At 41.6% G+C, this 20539-nt stretch overlaps 1 long non-coding RNA gene across 1 annotated transcript in view; it reads left to right on the top strand.

Annotated features, from left to right (window-relative positions):
- The window catches only part of LOC309541761, a 117527-nt gene that overhangs the window by 43295 nt on the left and 53693 nt on the right, over positions 1-20539 (top strand). Inside the window, exon 3 of the long non-coding RNA XR_014223902.1 lies at positions 5483-5585. This is a non-coding gene — a long non-coding RNA (uncharacterized lncRNA). The remainder of the gene's footprint in view (positions 1-5482; positions 5586-20539) is intronic.

Here is a 20539-nt window from a genome sequence, read left to right as displayed (position 1 = left end):
ATTTGCCGCATGCAAATTGAATGGAGGGAAATGGCAAGCGAAATATCAATTTTTAAAATGCATTTTTTTGGGGGGGTGTTAATTCTCTAGACTAGATTAAAACACTCAGAAGTAATACACCCCAGTATGCCCATAGTGTCATTTTGTGAGATTGTATTCAGTCTTACCCAGAATCTTAGCAAAAAGAGAGAGAGAAGGAACGGTGTCAGGTTATTCGTTATGCTTCAAAATCCCTTGGGATAGAAAGATTGGGAGGGAGATAAAAGTGTGCTGAGGATACCACTGAAGGCCTACTTCAGACACTTATTGGCTCATCAATCCTTTTGTGTGGTGGAGGAAACAAGTGCCTCTTTCTACCACATACCTAAAATTACATGTCATACAGACCCTTCATAAAGCAACTTATCAGTATGAAGCCCTAATTTGCACAAAAGAAGAAGAGAGGGAGATCATGACAGGGAACACATACACACAGAGCCTTTTTTTCTAGCTAAAGGGGGGGGTGATTTGTAATTATTTCAAACAAGTAGATTCCAATAAGGCATTGAAATGTGGCTGGCATATATGAAAGAAATAGCCAATTATCTCAAAGGTATGTGGTACGAGGGAACAAAAGCTGTGAAATTTGCATCTTTCAGGCTCCTTGTTTATACAGCTGTAAGCAAAAGACAGATGTGCAAAGGAAAAGTTGTTTTCTCTGAGGATCAGAAAATATAACATGGTAAACCTCACCTGTGTTTTATGGCTGACTTTCTGGGGAAACAGGCAAAGGGGTCTTTAAAAATGTAGGCCACAGATCTTAAAGGTGCTGAAAGTCATTATATTTTAGTAGGACCAAATATGCTGTGGAATTTAAGGTTCCCAGCCGTCCTTCATTCTACAGGGATGTCCCTTTTTGCCAAGTCATGACATCTCTACAGAATATAACAAATGTCCCTTATTACCACACTCCCAAGTTCCAGGGCAGCTTATTAAAATTTTGTCACCCTCTAGAGTGAAACTCAAGCTGGCTCCCTTATGTGAAAAAAGCGCTAGCAGCTCAGACGTGAAATGGATTGCCTCATATTTTGCTAGCAAAGTTAGATCTCTGAACGACTTGAACCCAGCTGAACAGCATCTTGCACTTTGCAGCTGAAGAGACCTTACTTTTTTCCTAAGGAGTTAAGCAGCTCTTCTCCTGATATTTCAATGATATACAGAAACACAAAAAACATAATACGCACCCTGCTGAGGTGGCCTGGATTGGACCAAAACTCATCAATGGGATGAGCTCTTAGCCATCAACAGCTGGAGCCAATCTGAAAAATCATGGAAGTTGATGTGAATGCTTAGGCTTGACATACACCAGGAGAATTCCTGACGTGTTCTGGTTTTGGGGTGTAAAAATTGGTTCCTTTTTAAAAAAAATTGGTGGGTTTCTTTAAAAAAAGCTCAACAACTTTGCAGGCCTCAGGAATTTTACTTTTTGAAATGTGGCAACCCTATTAATGCTTATCTTTGGCTGCTTCGAATGATGATATGTGCCTGCAGCCACCTTACATCTCCTTGCTTTCTCTTGGCCTTCAGGCCTAGGTAAAATCAGGTCTGAGCTAATGGTCTCAAGCTAAGGATTCTCAGCCAATGTCTTCCCTTTTTTGTGCAGCCTGTTTAGATGCCCTTATGAAGAGAATGCAGAGGCCAATTTAATCAAAGCTCCCCAAATGAAACATCCAACCCAAACCAAAGTAGTTTGTGTTGGGATACTGCCAGGGAGATAAAGTCCATCATGGCCCCAAGCCGGCTGCCGGACGATCCATCGACCCCTGTAGTCATGCAGTATCAGCAATAGCGACATGAGTTTCTTCTAGAGCTCATGCACGCTCTATCAGCAGAATATGCACACCGCAGAAGATGCACAGCAGGAGAGCATATTTACAGACTTTATTTAGCGTTGATCAGAACAAAGAAAACATGACCGTTCTGAGTCAGTGTCTCCGACCGAGTGAGAAATCGAAAGCAATAGCAAAACATAAACATCCTGTGAACAGGAAATACGCAGGCTGTGACACAAACATCCTGCTCCCTTTTAAGGTGGAACGGAAATATCCTAACATCCTCCCCCTTTCCGTGTAACCTGTAGTACCTGTGGTTCAACCCAATTGCAACCTTTGTACATAAACCTTAAGTTGTTCTCTGTTAACAACCTTAGACAACAGATCAGCAGGAATTTCATTTCCTGGCATGTAGGACACCTGAATGAGTCCTTTCTGAATACACTCTCTTGCACGATGTAACTTAATCTGCAAGTACTTGCTACTATATGTCAGCTGACTTCTTCTGAAACAACTTCCTTAAATGGCCAAATGCTTTCTTTTTCACCCTTGTCTGGAACTCAAGCTGAAAAACAAGGGTAGACTGTACATTGATGTCAGTATTGTGGGTAGTAGAGGCAAAATCACCCATCCCATTGGTATGATGCCATTACTTTGAGAGGTACTCTTTGTGGGTTGGTTTAAGCTAATTCATATCTCCAGAAAGTTGCCCTACTCCCATTTTGACTGCCGCTTCTATTGTTTCTGACTCCTGCTTTAACATCTGCTTCAATTTTTAGCCTGAGATAGGGCCTTCCTCCAGACAGCATCAAGCCTGCCTTTGAACTTAAGGAGAAAAACACTGGGACACTGAAACAGATAAGCCAAACTGGTTCACTGAGCAGGGAGGCATCAGGAAAGATATGTTCTGTCTCTTTTCTAATACTACACACCAAAACTCCCACTGTGAAGAGGCGGGGGAAGGACTAAAATTACGGCATACGGGATTTCCTCCCTCTTAAATCATTCTAAAATCACAGAGTACACTTTTCAGAACCCATCAATTAGGTATTAACTTTCAGGGGGCAATTTAGGATCAGGGGAATATATTTTATTATAGTGTTATGAGTTTGTGGGTGCTAGAAGCTTCTAAATTCCTGGAACCAGTAAGTGTTAGAATTTAATCAAGGCTTGGGTTGTTAAAACTGGCTGCCAGACCCGTGTGTATCAAGCTGTGTACTAGACATTTCTAATTCCGTAGAATCAGCAAGTGTCAAAAGACAATTGAGCCAGGCTAGCCTCCTGTATTGAGGTGATAGCCTGGGTGATGAGCCATTAAGACAACAAAGGGTGAAAGGAACTTGGTGTGATATGTAAAATGAATGTGGCCCCTCCCTCAACAGATAAAGCCTGACTGTGAGAGAAGCAAGACCCTCTTGGAGTGTTAATGCCACAAACTCCTCCCTTGCGAGCTGAGGCTTTATGTATGTGTAAATAAACCATAAATCTTAGATACCATGGTCGTCACTGTACCTCATTTCCCAGAGGAACACTAACCCTGGGTAAAGTGCACCTGGAACCCCTAAAATCTTGCACCACTTGGAGAATGGAGTAGCGTGCAACAATATGTATTTAAGTCATATACATATATATAATCAGATGGCATTTCTATCTCACGCATTTCCACTGACTTTTACTGTACATCAACAAACATGGGATGTATGTGGGTAATGCTGCAGAAGCAAAAATGGTGCTCTGTATTTGCCAAATGGTGCCAATATCCCTCCTTTCTCTCACTTGCTGCATTTTAATTGAAACTATAAGGTCAAGTCAACAAGACTGAAACTGGTGCATATTTCTTGTGCCCAAGATGCTCAGATTCATTTTCTTTTTCTTAAGAAAAAACAAGAATACTTTTTCACCCCTTCCAAACTATGCATGCCAATATATGGACATATTTAGCAAAGTGCCCTTGGGAAATAAAAGAACATGTGAAACTCATTTTTTATTTTCCAGTAAACTTCACAACACTCTCTGTGATTCCATCCTTTCGATGGATTTCTAGTTTATCTTATGTGTGAGAAATGACCTTCTAACCTATGTGTGACAGTTGTTTGGCTTTTATTAAGTGCCTTGTTCACTAGCAACGTTGGGGCATTACTCATATATATTTGTGTGTGCTACCTCAGTAAGCTATGGAGAATTATTTTTATATTGTTAAATGCAGTCTCTGGCTGCATGCCGCTTAAACATGGCTGGTGTCAGGGAGAAAGCTTGCCAATTTAGTTTTCAGATGTGTCTGAAAGACAGCTTGGATTTTCCCTCTATATGTGAATTTGTGAACATCTTCAATTTCTTTCTTTGGAAGTACAGCACTATAGAAAACACACACACACACACACACACACACACACACACACACACAGCAATCTCAACCTTACAGCTGAGGGTGCTTTAGGAAGTGGTGTTAGGGCTGATGGCAGAATGCTCATTACATTGTGGGAATTTTCCCAGTGTGCCAGTAGAACGTTCCATTGCCTTAGATATTCTGCCTGCAAAACAGGAGGGAAATAAGGTGCGCATGGATGCAGCACATCTAAAGCCTCTCTCCATTTTTCAGACATGCAAACAGAAATGGTGCAACTCTAGCAGTCAGCAGGAGGAAAAAGCTGCTGCGCTGCACCTTGTGTCGTGGCTACATCAAAATAGCAGAGTGATAGATCGGTGGTTGTTCCATAGATCTGGGGTATCTCCTCCCTTTGGCATAAACACGTTAGGAGTACTCTGGGCATTATCTATTAAAAGGCTCAGTAATACAATTCACTGAAAACCACCCTGTGAGGGTAACACTCAATAGCCCTTTCACATCCTCCAACATCTATCTGATGAAAATAGGGATGTCCCATTCCATGATAATTTTGCTATTTATACCCCACACATCTTATTGGGTTGTCCTAGCACTCTGGGCAGCTTCTAACAGACATAAAAACATAATAAAACATTAAAAAATTTAAAAAACCTTCCATATGCAGAATTGTCTTCAGGCGGCTTGGGGGTTGGATAACTCCATACCCCCCCCAACATTTCTCCAATGAAAATAGGGACATCCTAAGTAAAAGCAGGACATTCCGGGAACAAAACATAAACTGAGACAGCTTCTGTAAATCACGGACATCCCTGGAATATAGGGACACTTGGAGGGTCTGCCCTTTGATGTTGTCAACCATTCTTTGGCATTAGAAGAGAAGTAAACTCTGTGTGGTTTATAATGAAAGCCAATATTAGCCTGTAGTCCTGTACTGTCACTGGGGTTTGCCTCTGGGTAGGCATGCATAAGATGGAACTGTTGAAGTTGTTTTGAAATAAATGTTACTACCATCTCACTTTACTGATTTAACTAAGGAAAACATTTCTAAAAAGCATCCAGTATTAGCAATATTCCAGACAATGCAAGTTGTAAATTTATAATTTTGTTCTTCAAAAATAATAGCTCAAAAAAAGCTGACAGGTTACTCTAATTTGCATATCAATTTATTTTCCAAATGAGGCTTATATAGTATTTTCCAGTTTTGTTTCACAGTTGTGCACAAATCGCACTAGACGTTGTGTGCCTGACTGAGAGCATCCTTCTGGCCATTCAGCATGTGAATCAATATTCTGATCCATGGTTCCATTTATGTTCTCATGTTCAGATGGAGTTACTGCACAAAAAGAATTCTGAATTCAGTTCAGCGGAAGAAGGAACCTTGTATGCAGCTCTTTACGGACATAGAGACAGCCCTACAGAAAGGAGAGGTAGGCGTGCATGTTGGAGCCACCACACATAGAATGAAAATAGTTCAGCAACCTCATGCACCAGCCTCATACCCAGCACTGCCCTTCCCACGTTGAGCATATTTAACTGAACGTGCTTTGAAGCCCCCTGATGATTGGGAACCCAATTACAAGGGGGCTGTTCAGTCAAATACACATAGAAACCCCCTTCAGTCCTTCTTGCCCAGCGTGGGAAAGCTGGGGTGGTACAGTCAGGTCAAGTGAGTGAAGAGATATTGGGAGCAAAGCTGACACACGCAGCCGAGTGAGAACCTGAACAGGACTCTCAGATCTGGGTGATGACGGTTTGTTTATTAGCGAGGTTCTGTTCAGCTCCTTAGCACAGTATTTTCCTAGGCCAAGGTAAGACCGAGGAGTCTAGAGGCTGGACTGTTAAGGACAGCACAAGCGACCCCCCTCACTTACGTGGAGGCTATGTTGTGAGGCCCGTGAGCATAAGTAAAATCGCGTAAAGTGGGGAGCATCCTCCAAGCACCCTTTCAACGTCCTCTCCGCTGCTCTCTCTTCAATCCACACCAAAAATACCGTATCCAAAAATATCCACAGCTAGAACTTGAAACTCTGGAGCTGGCAGGAGGACGTGTGGGAAATTGGCTATTGCTGCTGCGCTTCCCTGCACTTCAGCTGTTAGGCGGGGAGGCTGAGCAGCATAAACAAAGCCCCATTGCATCTCTGGTCTCTTTGGGGCTTCCTCTGCCCTCATTGACGTACTCTTTGGACTCCATGGAGGGTCTACTCATGAGCCATGAGGACTCTCCAGCTCTCTCCTGCCATTTCTGACTTTGAGTGGAATTATTTAATTATTTCCCAGCGCTGCGTACATACAAGTCAATTCCACGTAAGTGTGGGGACATCTGTACATCGTTAAGTCAATGTGCCTGAAAACAATACACCCACTTAACACGTAGTAAGTTCCATTAAACCTAGTGAGACTTTCCTTCTGACTAAATGTGCTCATGATTGAACTGCTTGCCTTTTGCTTCCCGTATTTGACTACTGGGAGAAGGGAGCCCTAATAGCGCCAGTACTAAATGAATGCAGCGTAATCTCTTCTTCACTTATTATGTTTTAATTTCAAGAAATAAGATAAATGTGTGCTAATTCAAGTTCCTCTACGGGAGGGGGGGAAAGAGCATGTGGAAATCTCCATTAAAGACTCCCAACTAACTGCTTCCCACACCTGCAAGAGATTTCAAAGACATAAATTAGATTGAGCCCAGCATCAGCTTTGTAATATTCAGCTCTTTGTGCATCTGATAGGAAATCAGATTGCAAGTCCTTCCAGGAGAGTGCATTAAAGGTGACAGAACAAAGCTCTTGTGGAGGCCTCATGAAACAAAGACAATAGCGAGTATTAATTCAGTGTCCATTTTGATTCCTTGCACTCAGAGGGGAAATGAGGATTGAGTGACAGCTTTATTTAGTAAGTCATAGGCTGCTGAAAATTTCATGAAAAGATGCAACTTGCATGCAAAACAGGAAGGCTTGTTATTAGCAGCCCCTGATAAGGTACAGTAAAAAAAGAGAGAAGTGAATAATTCTCATTAGATGTCACCTGTTAAACAGCATGAAATATAAATTAGCTGCAAATCTGATCTACATAAAACGGGCTTTGTGTTTGTGGTAGGAACCTTATCAGACCATCTTTCATTGACATGAGGACTTTTTTGTTGTATTTTTTTGCCCTTAGTTTGGAATAATAATAGTTGCAGTGTTTGTTGTGCTCCTGTTTGGTGACAAAGATTGCACTATAAATTTTGAGAGGGTTTTTTTTTGTGTGTGTCCATATTTGCTTCTTATGTGCTCCTTTACATTTTTGTACCTTCCCTTTAAAAATCTAAGAAGTGACTACTAAAGTCTCATGTAGGGTTGTCAGATAGGTATCCAGGAAATTTATTCTGGCTAGGGTTGCCATATGTCTGGATATTCCAATGATGGAATTAGCGTCCAGGGGGGATTTCAGGAAATTGGCAGAATGTCCAGGCTTTTTATTTTTTACTTCTTGAAATACGGCAACCCTATTTTTGACTTTAAGGCTACATGCACCATATATTCAGGGATGCGGGTGGTGCTGTGGGTTAAACCACAGAGCCTAGGACTTGCTGATCTGAAGGTCGGCGGTTCAAATTCCCGCGATGGGGTGAGCTCCTGTTGCTCGGTCCCAGCTCCTGCCAACCTAGCAGTTTGAAAGCACGTCAAAGTGTAAGTAGCTAAATAGCTACCGCTCCGGCGGGAAGGTAAACGGCGTTTCCGTGCGTTGCTCTGGTTCGCCAGAAGCGGTTTAGTCATGCTGGCCACATGACCTGGAAGCTGTACGCCGGCTCCCTCGGCCAGTAAAGCGAGATGAGCGCCGCAACCCCAGAGTCAGTCACGACTGGAACTAATGGCCAGGGGTCCCTTTACCTTTACCTTACCATATATTCAAAGCACATGACTTCCTCCAAAGAATAATGAGAACTCTAGTTTACCCCCCCTACAGCTACATTTCCCAGCACCCTTAACAAACTACAGTTCCTGAGGGAAGTCATGTGCTTTAAATGTATGGTGGGTAGGCAGCTGAGGTGTGGGACAACAGCTATCTAAGCCAAACTGACCTGATTTATTTAGTGCTCTGTGGTTGTAAGATGTGTGATTGTCACAAAGGATGAGAGTCTCCATATGATACCCATAAATGAGAATTTTATGTCATGCTGAAACATTGTGCCTGGTTTGTGCCTTGCACTGGGGATAGAGTACAAACATATGGACCACTGAGGTCATCAGTGACCAAAAGATCAGCTCATTCTGAAAATGATCCAGTGTTATTTGCAGAGTGACGATCAGCATCAATTGCATTAACAGCCTTCTGTGCTTTTGGATTCCTGTAGTGAGATAGCCTGATAAATTTCTAAGATAGTGATCTTTGTGATCTGCCACAGCTTGACACATTTACAACAAATACTTCTTTTGTCTGCTCAATGAGGATATTGTCGGGGAGAGGCAGGGCTGAAGCCAGAGTTTCCCCATCAGAAGCTTACTCATCATTTTTGCTGGGCGGGCATCCATTTGTTGAGTGTGTACCTATGCCTTCATGTAAGTGCAAGCAGTGTGCAGCAGTTTAGGGAGGAGAAAATTTGAGTCCCTAGAAATTATGTTCCTGGGGCATCCTTGAAATATCTGAGCTTGTGTCTCGCTGTCAATATTTGAATTCATGGGAAGCAGCTAGGCTTCTCAAACGTGCATGAAACTCATCCATGCATTCCTCCAGCTTCTGCCTGGCCTGGTGGAACTTATAACCTCAAAATCAATATTTTTCTTTGGAGAAAAATGCTTTGTCAGTGCCTCCTTTGCACTGATAATCATAATCACCTCCTGCAGCTGGTAAACCTATCAAACACTTGTTCTCCAGCATAGTGCAGAAAAAGTGGGCACTTTTTAATACTGTGGTCTATCTCCATAGCACAGAACAAAATTTCTAGTCATTCATTTACCCTCACAGTTGTGTGGGAATCATGAGCAACAAATGAGGGGAGGTTGGGAGAGCAGCCATAGTAGGTCTAATTTCCTCTTCAGTTTTAAACATAGCAGGAAGGTGAAGTAACAACACTCACACACTTACACTATCAACAGGCACGCAGAGGTTTTTGTCTGTGAAATAGTCCTCAGCCAGTGTCCAGAAGTCTCTCATCACAATTGTAAGATGTACTCTTGGCACAAAGGATGGTGACCGAAATATTTTATTTATAAACTGAAGCAAATATTGGGCATGATGAAAAGCCACCAGAAATCTATGTTCTCAGTTCCATTTTGACCTGCTCTCCAGAGCTTGTGTTAGATCTGGACTGGAACTGCTCCTGACCCTGGTGAACTAGAACACACAAACACAAAACATGGACTAGGCCCCTCCACATTACAGTGGTCAGGAATACAATGGTATCTCCGGTTGTGGATGGGATCCATTCCAGAGGTCCGGTTGGATCCCGAGGTTTCCGTAACCTGAGGACCGCTACTGCACATGTGCAGAAGTGGTCTACTGCTCAGTTCTGGCACCTCTCAGGTGGGCACCATTGCCATTCTAAGAGAACAAGGAAGGCATTCATAATGAGTTGCGACACCTCTTTTTCTAGAAAAATAGCACTGGCTATATCACATATTTGTATGCATCACAGTACTGGCAGTTTTCTTTTCACCCCCCAGTGCAGAATTTGCTTCCCCCCCTCAGCTTCACACGCAGTGTTTCTCAACCTTGGGTCCCCAGATGTTGTTGGACTACAACTCCCATCATCCCTGAGCTCTGGCCTTGCTAGCTAGGGATGATAGGACTTGTAGTTCAAAAACAACTGGGAACCCAAGGTTGAGAAAGTCTGATAAGATTTTCACAGAGCTGTCCATCACAACCCGAAGTGCTCTTCAAGTCTGTTAGGATTTTTTTCCTAAAATAGTATGATATGCTGACAGTAACAGGTGGCTCTCGTAATCTTAGTTTTGTATTTCACATGGTAGAATTTAGAGATGCAAATAGCCCAGGGTTGATGTTCAGTTCTTTATAAATCTGCAGTCCACTGTCCCTCACAACACAGAGCAGTGTGGCCCTTCTGCACCTCATTCCTCACCCATGATCTAAAACATGTGGCTTTCTGTAGTCTGGCCTCAGTAACTGCAGGCATCCTATCGACACAGTCTGCTGCCTGCTCAGGATCAACATAGGACACCTATCAACCATGGAGCTATACTCAGGTTCAACTCAGAAAAAAGTGAACAGAATGAAAATACTTTCAAAAACATGGAATGGGCATGGTTCTTTACAAACCAGGAAGTCTAACTTGGATGCCATCATTTCAAGGTTGACCAAAAAATAAATAAAAAAATCCTTGCATAGCATATGCCTTTAATACTAGGGTTATATATTATTATTTTTTACAAAAAAATGTGGGACTTTTATATTCATAGTATCAAAATGAGGGTCACTGCACATGATGTGTCATTGCACGAATCCTTATGAGTGCCTGGATGTGCCCATAACCCTGTGGCTCCACATGCAGGTGTATCTGTGATCTGCTTCCATCTGTTTTCCCTGTCATCCTTTTCTTGGGGAAGAATAAAAAGCCCTCTTATTTTTGCAGTTGGGTGTTTTTGTTAAGGTGAAAAACCAATGGATCATCATTCACCAAAAGGCTTAAATATCTGCTGAGTTTTCTTTCCTGGACATGTTTATTGTCCATAAGGTTGGGTTGCAGCTATTGTGCATGTTAGAAGGAGGCGGTTATGTTAAAAAAATATATCAATAAACGAGCGACATGAGCAAAAAGATAAATGCTGCATTATTTAATGCTTTTATTTAATATTGATTTTCTTTATAGTGATCATAGCTGGAGCTTATGGTTATAACTGCTTTTTACAACGTGGGCATCTTGTATGAAATAAAAATATTTGATGACACAAGGCTTATCACTGGATAGTGTACACGAGGGGCTTTGTTAACCACCCTGAGTTTTTGCCTCAAGCTGTGTAACTTCTTCAAATATATTAATTTCATATGTTAATGTCTGTATAATCAAAGGGTCTTATTTACAGACTGGGACTTGCTTAATTTGCACTCTATGCTTACCAGCAAAATTTTTACAGGCATTAAATATACAACTTTGTCACTTGATCACAAAGCTTTTTCTCTACAATAATGGTCAACCGGTGAGCTATGGGAATATGAACACACTAATCATAAAACAGCTAATGTTGGAAAACTATTCAGGAAAAGGATACAGAAGTTAGCCTTCTGTTGCTCGATACGTACATGCATGCTGTAAATTAGTACAATGAATTCTCATCCAAATGTAATTATATATCAGTGAAGTACATACACGCTCTTCAGGCATTTTACTCATGCATAAAAGCATTATATCGAGGAGGGAGAGGTATGCTAAGCTCTGAAATCAGTCCACACAAATTTGAGTGTGAACTTGCAAGCCAAGGCTTCATCTGGCCCCAACCCACCTAGTGGAATAAGGACACCGTACAATGACTTTGGATCTCCCGAGATGGAAAACCTCCTGTGCTTGTGAAGGCTGTCCTCTTCAGAGGTTCACAATCCAACTCATGGAAAGTAACAGGGGCAACAGATTAGGACACTCATATCCACTCTCACTGTTTGTGTGTTGCTTTTACAAGTGAATAGAACGCCTGAAGACTTGAATCTTTGCAATAAAAGGGATGTGCAGTGACTACAACATTCACCTTGTATCTGTAGCGTTTGGAAGCAGTCAGATCTATTTTGGATCTGCTCAGTGTCCAATATTTGTTATGTGTGTTTTGATCTGATCTGTTAAATCTGAAGGTCTCTCTCTCTCTCATACACACCTCAGTGATTACAGTGGGGAACCTAAGAATGACTATATAGCCTTTCTTTCCTGTGGGTGGTTTTTGCAAGCAAAGGAGCTTCTCCAGAGTATACTTTTGATTTTACATTAATAAAAAACTTTAAAAATATGTATTAGGCAGGTCCAGCCAAAGGCTTTCATGCAGGAAACTTTAAAGGCCCCACTTTCATATTTCTGGACTTTATTAGCAAAACCAGGAGGAGCACAAGCAGTGAGATGAGCTAATCTTGCCACTGGGCAATGACAGTATAAGGCTGCAGGCTTGCGATGCTCACTTCTTTTTCATGTTCAGGGGCCAACAATTTGCCTAGAATATTTCTCAGTAGATATGTATCTGTCTGTTAAGCTTTGTAATTTCTGCAAAGCCAACCCTTCTGATGGGATGAAGCTTGTCAAATTTCAGAAAGATGGGTACAGTGGTTCTCCACAAGGGCAGACTTTACAATTGGGGTGGGGGTTAGTAAGCACATTCCCTCCCCTAGTTTTTTTGTGGGCAATTGGTGTGGAAAAATGGTAACATGAGGAAAGCGCCCCCTGGATATTAAACTTGTCAAAGTTCAGACAAATAGATTCAGAAGCTATTGTGCTAGGTTATTTTACCCTCATTATAAATTGGAATAGTCAGGTTTTTTTCCCCTCACTGACCCCACTTCTCTGACACATACAACCATGGTTTGCCGCCATGACTCAATTGAAGCCAGTTATATGTAAGGCTACACAGGTGTTTTTGTCACCTATGATGTCTTATCAGCCTTGAACCTATAATTTCAAATACTAAGTTACAACCAAATCATGGCTATCATTGGTGCAGACGTATAATGACAAACCTGGTTAATGCTATGAAGCAAAAGGGGTATGTATAGGAATTTACAAGTGAGATAATTCAGAAATCCATTTTTTATTCATATTGGACAATAGATCCCAAGCTAGCTAAATATTCCGGTTTTTGAACATGGATTAAGTGTATAAGCAAATCCATAGTTAAAATGAGGAGTGAGTATATAAATATTTAGCTCTCTCAGCAGCTGAAATAGGAACTGCTCACATTTTAGTTTTGTGAATTAATGCATATTCAACCTAAAAAAGCAAACCTAAAAAAGGATGCTCTGGCTAGCAATGTAAGAAATACAACTTTGTCCTATCACGGTAACTAAAGAGTTTCTGAAAAATAATGGAATGAAGTGGCTTTATTTTTATTATTTTTTTAAGAGGAAAGAAGTCTTTCCTTGGGCTATTATAATGAAGAAAAAGTGTTCCAAATGTGAACTAATGAAGTACTAAGTAATGAATATTTAATTTGTATAATTTACTGAAGTGTGCCACAGAATCAGAGCTCCATTCTTCACAAACATAACGTTCATTAGGCCCATAGTGTAGCCTGCCTGCAATTATTACTATTTTTTCCTCCTGGACTATTGCAATAAATAAAAGCCGCAAACTGAGAAGGAGGGGGCAGAAATCCTGGAAAGTACAGGAGGCAAATAGCAACGAAGGACTGTGGTGTCCACCAAAAAGAAGTAAACTACCTGTTTTCACTCATAATAGAAAAGGGATAAGCAGGCAAAAGAGCATGAAGAAAAATAGAAAAGGTAATAGAGGCTTAGCTTAGCAGGCTTTTTGCCCGTCAGTGAAAACATTATTAAATTAGCTTCGCTGATGGAAGGAATCTCACAAAAACAGAACAGTATGATGACTTGGTGTGAGATTGTAGCAGTATTGATGGCGGGGAGATAAGTGCTACCAAAACTGTGCAGAATAAACACATCAGACTGAGGCGATCATATTTTTCATGTGATGTGATGTGAATTTTAATATAAGCATGGAGGAAAATGAACATCTAAATAGCACAAGATGCCCATGAACAAAGGGGCAAGCTCCCATAGGCTGCAGCTGGAATGGTAAATATCAAGCATTCTTCTTCTTTTTCTTATATTGAAAAGAACTGGGTTCTGTCATGCAAGAAATGCCTTGCTTCCCAAGCACAGATCCATGTTGTATATTTGCATGAGGGAAGCTTGCATATTTTAAGCAGAATCGAGACAAGAGGGATAAGCTGATGAAAGCCAACTCTTCATAAATTCATTTCACATGACAGGAGAGACAGCAGCAGAAAGTAGTTAGGTTGTTAAACCGGGACACCCAAGTTCAAACGCCCTCCAACATAGCCATGAAGTTCATTGGGTAAATCCTAGGATAATCACTTCCTGTCAGCTTCACCTACCTCACAGGGTTGTTGTCAGGATTCAACCCTGAATCTAACAAAATAAAAATGAAATGTCTGTTCCTGGTGAGGCATTTCCCCCCCTTTATTTAGTTAATTGCAATGTTTATAAGCCATAGCTTATATACCATATAAGCCTCCATAGCTTCCAACATTTCTCCAGTGAAAATAGGGACACCCTATTCCAACATATATAAAAGCAAAATAAAACATTAAACATTTTAAAACTTTCCTATACTGTACAAGGCTGCCTTCAGATGTCTTCTAAAGGTTGTGTAGTTACTTATATCCTTGGCTTGGGTTTTTTTTTTGCATAACTCTATACCCTCCAATACCTTTCCTATGAAAACGAGACGTCATAAGGAAAAGAAGGACATTCGGGATCAAAACTGAAACAGGGCTGACTCCTGTAAATTCAGAAATGTCCCTGGAAAATACAGGTAGAGACATTTGGAGGGTCTGCTCTACATTCAGAGAGTGCCCAAGCAGTGCATACTTCCCTTTGCCTGCAAAGGTGTGCCCAGGTTATCTGAAGTTGCAGCCTCACCAAGCCAATAACTCGCATTTCTTAGCAAAATATTCTGCCAGTGACCTGTTCTCTGAATACCTGATGCAATGTGACCTGGGAGGAAAAACAGCAGGCGGGCTTGTCCTTGCTTTTCAATCGATTTATCCAGCTTGGGCTTTGCATTTTCCCCTTCCCTCATGCAAATCTCCCTATCTTCTTTATTATTTCCATAACTCACTGTTTGAGTTATTAGAAATGATTAATATGCACAGGTAGAGGGGGTTGCTCTAGGCAATTATGATCTGTCAAAAGATGATGCCAGGCAGTATTTTAGCATAGTTTCCAAAAGGGAGTGAGAAAATAAAGAACAATTGTCAGGAAATCTGGGTGTTTTATGTGGGTTGTGTGTGTCGTCCCCCCCCCCGCTGTCTGTAGTTGAAAATGAGGAACCGTAATGTTGGAACTCTGACACTGGGAGGCCTCAATTACCATAAGAACTACTGATGCCTAAGGCTGGCACAGTAATCTAATAAGGTATTAAGAAGAACATGATTTTGACAAATTATATATTCTAGGGGTGTAAATAGGCATCACACTGTGTGCTGCGTTTCGTCTCCCGTGTCCCTGAATGAAAGGGTAAAATTGCCCTTGCTATGGGTCACACTCATCAATTTGCATTCCTTTTCTCAGTGCCGTAAGTTAGCAAAAGTGCTCCGTCTGGAACCATTTTTGGACAGCTGGCAAGCACAGTCTATGGAGAGGCCCCCTGCCTGTCTGCTGTAATTCCTGCCCATTTCAAGACAGAATGGGCAGCTAGTTGTACATCATCCAAAAGGATCGGCCTTGGCAGCTTCAGGTATCAACATATAAAGAGCCTGGCAGGGTTCTGAACCAAAAGTCACTCCGTTTAACAAGCCATTTGCTGGAAGCAGCAGGAGGCAGGTTATTTTCTGAGCAGGAAAGGAGGCTGTGAGTTCTTTAGTGCATTATCTCAACTGTTCTGGAGAATCTATTTAGGTTGCAGGATGCAAAAACATAGAATCATAGAATCATAGAATCCTAGAGTTGGAAGAGACCACAAGGGCCATCGAGTCCAACCCCCTGCCAAGCAGGAAACACCATCAGAGCACTCCTGACATATGGTTGTCAAGCCTCTGCTTAAAGACCTCCAAAGGAGGAGACTCCACCACACTCCTTGGCAGCAAATTCCACTGTCCAACAGCTCTTACTGTCAGGAAGTTCTTCCTCATGTTTAGGTGGAATCTTCTTTCTTGTAGTTTGGATCCATTGCTCCGTGTCCGCTTCTCTGGAGCAGCAGAAAACAACCTTTCTCCCTCCTCTATGTGACATCCTTGGCTATCATATCACCCCTTAACCTCCTCTTCTCCAGGCTAAACATGCCCAGCTCCCTTAACAAGCTAAAAAGGGGTTCCATCCAACAAGCTAAAAAGGGGTTCCATCCAACAGAAGCTTGAAGTGGCTGCAAGCAGGAACCTTAGCCTTGCGCCAAGTCAGAGACCTCCTCGTTGCCTTTGCTTTTTTGACTTCTAACAAGCCTGATCTCTTTCCTTCTAGTCCTTATCTCAAGCCTCTCTGGAAACCTCTTTCAGACAGAGTTCTAGAGAATCCCCAGGATTTCCTAGGGAAAAGATCAGTAATGGCAGATACTTTGGCCAGCACGTTTCCGAGCACAGTTCAAAGTGTGGGTGCTGACCTTTAAAGCCCTAAATGGCCTCGGTCCTGTATACCTGAAGGAGCGTCTACACCTCCATCATTCTGCCTGGACACTGAGGTCCAGCGCCAAGGGCCTTCTGGCGGTTCCCTCGCTACAAAAAGCCAAGTTACAGGGAACCAGGCAGAGGGCCTTCTCGGTAGTGGCGCTCACCCTGTGAAACGCCCTCCCACGAGAGCTGAGAAACCACTGGCGGAAACACAGATCAACTGTAAAAGCAAGTCGCTGATTCTAAGCCTCTTCACATGGAAGTTAGTCCTGTCAAAGCAAACATATTAGGAAACACTTTCAGGAAATGTCAACTGGTCACACATTTACAGAGCATCTTAGTGTCAAAATAGGTATTGTTACAAAAGTTGGGCACTGCCCCCAAACACTGCTGAGCTAAGGCAAGATTCCAGGGGGGTTCCAAGCACTCGCCCAAGGTCTGTGTTCCTTTGAGAATCAAGGCACGGTGGAGGCTATTGTAGCTTTACAAAATCTGATCAATTCACAGATTTACACCTGACTTTGAATGGAAGGAGTCCAGATCTTACAGCGTGGTCATCTCAAGAGGGGGTTGTTTCCCACAGCAGTGCAGCCCTGGAGTCCGAGTCATCTTTCCCAGCCTGCCTTCAGCCAGCCTGCCCAAGATGGATCTCTGTCTTTGATCTACCTTCTTGTTCCCAGCACACCTTGTCAAAGGAAAACACTCTCTCTCTCTCTCTCTCTCTCACACACACACACACACACACTCAACTTGGCAACCTTCTGTTCTTTCCCAGGAGAGGCCCTGGCTTGGAAAGGAACCTTAGCCTGTAATTTTCCACTGCCCAGGAATCTTCCCATCAATACTCCAAATATTAACTAGATTCTGACATTAATTTCTTGGGTTTAGCCTCCCTTTCATAACAATATGTTTCATGATTTAACATATCATAGGATGTATGCAAGCAACCATGCATGTTCTTTCTGTTCCGAGTAAGATATCATTTACTCATGTATGTTTTGTTATAAGATAACTCAGTGCTTCCAGTTTAGCACCTAAGTAAAAATGCTATTCAATTAACAACAATAACCACCACCCTTTGGGTTTAACATACTGTGTTAAGGGCTTTCCATATTTACTCAAGCTCCAAAAATGCCACAACACTTACAGCTATAAAGGGCTTAACAAGTACATTATTTAGTTAATGTTTGTATGATATGATAAAGAGCCAGTGTGGTGTAGTGCTTAAGAGCGGTAGACTCGTAATCTGGGGAACCGGGTTTGCGTCTCCGCTCCTCCACATGCAGCTGCTGGGTGACCTTGGGCTAGTCACACTTCTCTGAAGTCTCTCAGCCCCACTCACCTCAGAGGGTTTGTTGTGGGGGAAGAAGGGAAAGGATAATGTTAGCCGCTTTGAGACTCCTTCGGGTAGTGATAAGGTGGGATATCAAATCCAACACTCTTCTTTTCTATCCTATGATTAGTTCCAGTTTCACTACTACCTTGGGTCTGGATGACTGTCAGTAGCAAAGTGAGTGACCAAAGTCCAGGTTTTGTATGTTCACTAGCATTGACATGTAGACAATCCCTGTGAAGTGGGATCAGTTGGAAAATTGGAGCCCTGGGAAGAGGAATAAGGGTCTTCTAACAACTCTCAGCACCCTTAACAAACTACAGCTCCCAGAATTATTTGGGAATAGCCGTGACGGCTCAAAGTGGTATCATAGTACTTTAAATGTGTGGCATGAATGTGGCCTCCACCACTTATTGAAATGACCAATACATCTGCCCTTTGTTTCCTACTCTCTCTTCCATTTCCCTGCCTTTCCTTTCTCTTTCTGTTCCCTGTAGACATGACTGTCCTATGGGCATTTCCTAATTCTTCTTATGGGCTTCATTCCAAGTCTGATCTCCACTGGATAAGCATGATCAGTTCCTGCAGTTAATGATACATGTAAATTATCATTAGCAGCTTTTAGAGTTGACGCTTGGGTGAGAACAACAGGGACCTCTCTGTTGAGCCACTCAGAATGATACAAGGCATGTACCCTGCATGCATTTCGAGCTTGAAATACATTCTTCAACAGGAGAAATCAGAAGCTTTATATTAAAAAACGAATTCTTGTAAACTCCTGCAATGGATCATGAGATACTAACACGAATGAGCAAGTAGCTCCCTGCAAGGGATAACTCGAACTGTATTCTATGTGCCCTTTATTATTCCTGAAGCTGGTAATACAACAAAACAAATGGACTGATTTCTGTTAGGCATGCATTCAACCTTTTCATCATAGTGTAAGAAAGAATATGGTGTCTGCAGTCCATGTCAAAGATGTAGAATCAGCATGAAATGAACACCAGCCCAGACATCTTTGCTGGTGCATGGAAGCACTGGAAACACTTTCCAAAGGAGGATTTCTGTACTTCTTGCTCAGCTTCCATGTAGACATGCAGAGAGAAAGTGTTCTTCTGTATTGCTACAAACCTCCATCTTAAAATGCAGTGCTCATTTTCAGACATTGAAAAACATATGGCTATTGCCCTAGCCCACAACCACAGTTAAGATATATTGGAAGAGCAAGGAATGAGGTAGAATGTTTCTCGAAAGGATTTTTATCCTAGACACAACCATCCTTTCAAATTCACATTTCCCCCAATGTTTCATTGCAGTTCTCTAACCAAATAATGTGTACAAAAATCTACGAAGGAAGGTTCATAAAAATGCATATATTCGCATGAAAATATCACGCAAAAATGAATTGTATTAAGTAAATTTGCTTTTAAAAAATGGGTATATGAGCCAAAATTGCTCACAGTGTATATTAGGATAAGTTTGTAGAAAAATGCTGATGACTTTTCCAGAGAATACGTTTTTTTAAAAAACAAAAAAGTTGCAAACTCATAGACCTGGGGTGAAAAACTGAGAAACTCAGATTGACAGATTCTCCCATCCCCACCAGTGTGAGAGCGTAACAATGAAATAACAGAGCAAGTAGAAGGAAGGAGTATTGGAAAGGAAACAGCATGACTAGACTCAAGGCAGAAAAGCTACAGATTCTATCTACTGACACTATCTACTGTTGATATTCACATGAGAATGAAGTGCAGTCTGTAGATCCTCTTTTTTATTTATTTGAGACAATTTCAGTTGCTGCACTGCATGTTTGAAACAGTCCATGAACGTAGTTGAACCGCAAAGCAATCGAGTGTTGGTGTTTATAGGCACAGAAAGGTTTTCTCTCAAGGGAAGGATAATATCAAATGATATGTTTTTGGCAAGATGACAACCACCAGCATCTGAAATGATAACATAAGAACAACAACATTAAAAATGACTTGGTACTTGTATGTTCCATATTTTCCATCCAGCATCTCTCTTACCCCCTCCACACTGTCCTATCTATTAAAGCTTCTAGTTTGCTATGGTGTCATGTTACTCATATGTAGCTTAGAACTACCTATTCCAATGATAAATTATTAACTTTGATACAAGTTAATCCTTTCAATGTCACCTCTTGCTGCATTATTAGAAAATTCTGTCTTGTCAATTTCGAATCCAGGGGGTTGGTGGGGGGAAATAACCATAGATTTTGAGTAAAACTGCCATCAATGCAGAATATCCCAAGAGTAATTTCCATAGGAATAACAAAGTGTTTTTAATCTTCCTATCAATATTAGACTTCTTCAACTTATTCTTATCATTTTTATGCATATTCCCTCTTCCTGGGAGAATTTTTCTCCCTCCAATCTAGCCTTTTCATTTGATGGAATTATCATTCCTTCTGCACCTCCCCTGCTGTTTCATATCAGCACTGAATATTTGTTAAGTACAGTCAAATCAATGCATTTTTTAACCTGGCTTATGAAAAATGTTTGCTTATTCAGCAAATGGAGCTAAAGATGTAAATTATGAAATGATAAAGCCTAAGGTTGCCACAACTTTAGGCCCCAATTCTGTATGGAGATGACTGCTGCAAACTGCTGCCCAAGAATAAGGAACAATAAAACATGTTTATTACCTGTAAGAAACACTCAGCATCACACAAGATGGAAGCCCAGCTGGTTGGTAATTTTTAGAGATCTCTGATTTTTGTTTCAGATGTTCCCAAAACAATGCATTAAAAATCGAGACA

Source organism: Podarcis vaucheri (assembly GCF_965113315.1).
Source record: "Podarcis vaucheri genome assembly, chromosome: 10".
NCBI classification, from domain to species: Eukaryota; Metazoa; Chordata; class Lepidosauria; order Squamata; family Lacertidae; genus Podarcis; species Podarcis vaucheri.
This window is presented reverse-complemented; position numbering and strand designations above follow the sequence as displayed.